The 3,306-nt window shown below is 40.9% G+C and overlaps 1 non-coding gene across 1 annotated transcript; it reads right to left on the bottom strand.

Moving 5' to 3' along the window:
* Nucleotides 1-269: 269 nt before the first annotated feature.
* trnas-gcu (transfer RNA serine (anticodon GCU)) lies at nucleotides 270-351 on the bottom strand. The gene has a single exon. It is a non-coding gene; the product is annotated as a tRNA-Ser (tRNA).
* Between the last annotated feature and the right edge of the window lie 2,955 nt (nucleotides 352-3,306).

Here is a 3,306-nt window from a genome sequence, read left to right as displayed (position 1 = left end):
GCACTTCGCAGCTCTCGTTATTTGATTTTCCTGGATGTCGTACATACGAAAAAACGTTCACAGCAACTTGATTTGCAAAAGGAAACCGCGCTCCCTTTCATTATCACAATGCAACCTACATTTCAATACAGTTGAGTCAACAGGCTCAAGCCATTCTTTGAAATTTTGTAATAGCGGAAAGGGATGTAAACTGACTCTTAGCGTTCCAGTTCCAATACGACAGCTGTGATCATCTGAAAACAGCCCCACGAAAATGCCATTGATGACAGCGACGAGAGTGGGATTCGAACCCACGCGTGCAGAGCACAACGGATTAGCAATCCATCGCCTTAACCTCTCGGCCACCTCGTCACAGACCGTGGCGCAGCTATGACCTTATGAATAATTGAATTGGGTAAATTATGCAGAGCAGCAGATATTTCTCCCTGGTGTTGGTAAAATGATAAATAACATAGTACGGTTCCAAGACTATGGTCTGACCCCTGGGTTGTGGGGCAAGTGCACTCCCACTGTCACACAATGCACACAGTGATCTGAACAAAAATGAGGAAATGAATATGTAACAAGGTCTGTTGAATACTGAGAATATTTGAAGTCAACGGAATGAAGACCCCAGACAGCAGGAGGTGTTCTTTCAATAAAGAGTTGAATAGAGCTCTTAAGGATAGTGGAATCAAGGGTTATCGGGATAAGGCAGGAACAGGATACAGATTGAGGATGTTCAGGCCATGATCATAATGAATGGTGGTGCTGGCTCGAAGGGCAGAATGGCCTACTCCTGCACCTGCTGTATATTGTCTATTAAATTGCCTGTGAGGAATTGTTTTCCAGACTGGAGGAGAGTGCATAGTGCTCAATGTCATTATTCGGAACACCTAACTTCCGCTCAGATGTTTTTGACACGCACTTGTGTACAGAACAGACAATTTCAAAATCCAAAATAAGGCTAAACTGACAATTGAAGGCAACAATGCAAAAACCTTGATCTGTATCATTTTCCTGCACTGTGTGACACCAAGTCACTGTATGAACACAGCAACACAGTGAGCAAGTGTCAGAAGGAAAATGAGGGCAGTGTCAGAGCGCATACTGGGAGCAACAGGTGACAGACGGGGATGTGCATATCCCACAACTGGAACACTTCCCAAACAGCGGACTGCGGTGGAAGGATTCAGAGGGAGTTTACACTATGAAATTCGATGCCAGAGACACAATGGAGATCTGTCATTGAGTCTGTTCAAGATGAAGATTTTAAGATTTCTACAGATGCAAAACAAAATAAAAAGCTCATGGGTTAGTGAAGGCAAAAGATGACATTGTACATATCATCAATCTACCCATCTTTTCAATGAGGACCTCACCACTTTCCTCACGCGGGGACAGAATCACTGGTGAAGATGATCATATAATCCCCATTCCTAGCCTTGGAATCAGAGAAAGTCGGTTTCCCAAATGTTAAGGTAAAACCAGGAATGTGGAGTTAAGCATTAATGTGTTGCTCCTGTGCTGAAGGTGACCAGTACACGGTATCTCTGTTTCAGTATAGTGTGGGGGGGGGGGGGGGGGGGGGGGGTTGCCGAAGTTTGAAGTTTGAGTCTCACATGGAGCAGCTTCAATTTGTCGTCGTGTTGCGGGATACGGACAGAAGATCAAGTTGATGGGAAAATACCCGTGTTTGTGGATAGAGAAACAACCTTTTCCGGATAATGACTCCTTGATCTACAAACATACTGCAAGTATCTAAAACGTGAAGAGACATATGTGGAGAGAGAGAGGCTAAGGTGATTTTTTTAGCAGGTGGATAACGTTTCCCATGAGCACTGCTTTAAATTCCGGGAAAATTGATGTTGAACTGGTTTCATGTTTCACAGTTTGTTTCAAACTCACAAAGCTTGTTGCAATAATCATAAAAAAAGAAATCACATAGGACCGTTTGAATATTGTATTGAATTGAATTTTGGTCTGAGCATACTTTATCTTCAATGGCGTGCTGCAGAGCAGTACAGGGGGTTAACAATACAAAAGGACAGAGTCTTCTTGGTGGATTTCTTGGGTGGAGTTAAGAATGTACGATATATACAAAACATCATGTGAGTGTGGTCAAATTTTTAAAGTGGGTGTTGCCTCTCCAAGTGATGATTCAATTCCTGCTCATTAGGATATAATTTCTGTCTGCAATTATTTTAGGACATCAGCTCCATTTACAGAGTTTCACCTTGAATAATACGCCACAGCTTACCAATCCATGAACTTGTTATACTCAGTCTTATTCAGTAGTACATGTTCATGAAATATCTTTGTGCCTGAAGTCAACAAATTCGAAATTGTTACGCAACTATACTGACTTTCACTCAATGGTAAATTCTATCCTTGTACGTTTGTTCGTGTATCTTTTAAAACACTCTGAAATTAGCTTCTACGTTTTATTTCTGTAAAGTCGTTCACGATGTAAATAACTCTATTGAGTGGAAGAAACTCTCATCCAAACTTTTCTTAATCATTCACTAATGGTTTTGAAGCTCTAACGAAAGTTATTGATTCACTCAAAAGAGGGACTTTCCCCGATTTACTCATTCAAACCTCGCGTTACGTGAAAATCTCATTTGTTTCCATTAAACTTGCGTGTTTGTGCATCCAGCATTTCCAAATCTCGTGAATAAACTACTTAATTCTTTCTATCATCCCTTTTGTATCCTTTCTGATATTTTTATGTCTCAGTAAACAACGTCACTTGGCTTTCTAATATCTTGCTATCCAGGAAACAGCGTCTGTGCGCTTTCTAACTTCTTTACATGTTTTTGGTGGAGAATGAGGACAAGGATTACACACAGTGTTCCCACTGAGTATGACAAAAAGATTTTACAGTTACACGATGAACTCATTGCTTTTTAAATATGATGCCTCGATTTATAAACTCCAATAAGGTAAATTACTATCTATCCAGTTCATGAACATCGTCTCGATGGAGACGAAAAGTTTCTATGACTTCCTTTATTCTTCCACGGAATGCCTGAAAGGTTTGAAAGGCCAACATCTCCAAATCCCCGTGTCCTGAGTCAGTCCCATCTATTTCTAAAGGCGACTGATGTTCAAATACTTCATAGTGTGTCTCCAGTCATTCCAGTGCAGACTGGTTCTGGACAGTAAATGCCATCACCAAAGGTCACTGTGGATCTGAAATCAACAGTTTTCACATAGTAATGGTCGTAGCTATTGTGTGTCGTATGTCCGTGTTCTTGTTCAATTTGTTCATCATTTCATGGGTCCCTGTATTGAATTCTACTGAATGATTAATTTGTGAATGGA

The sequence above is a fragment of the Chiloscyllium punctatum genome, chromosome 34, assembly GCF_047496795.1.
Source record: "Chiloscyllium punctatum isolate Juve2018m chromosome 34, sChiPun1.3, whole genome shotgun sequence".
NCBI lineage: Eukaryota > Metazoa > Chordata > Chondrichthyes > Orectolobiformes > Hemiscylliidae > Chiloscyllium > Chiloscyllium punctatum.
Note: the sequence above shows the minus strand (reverse complement) of the source record. Positions and strands in the feature narration are given on the sequence as shown.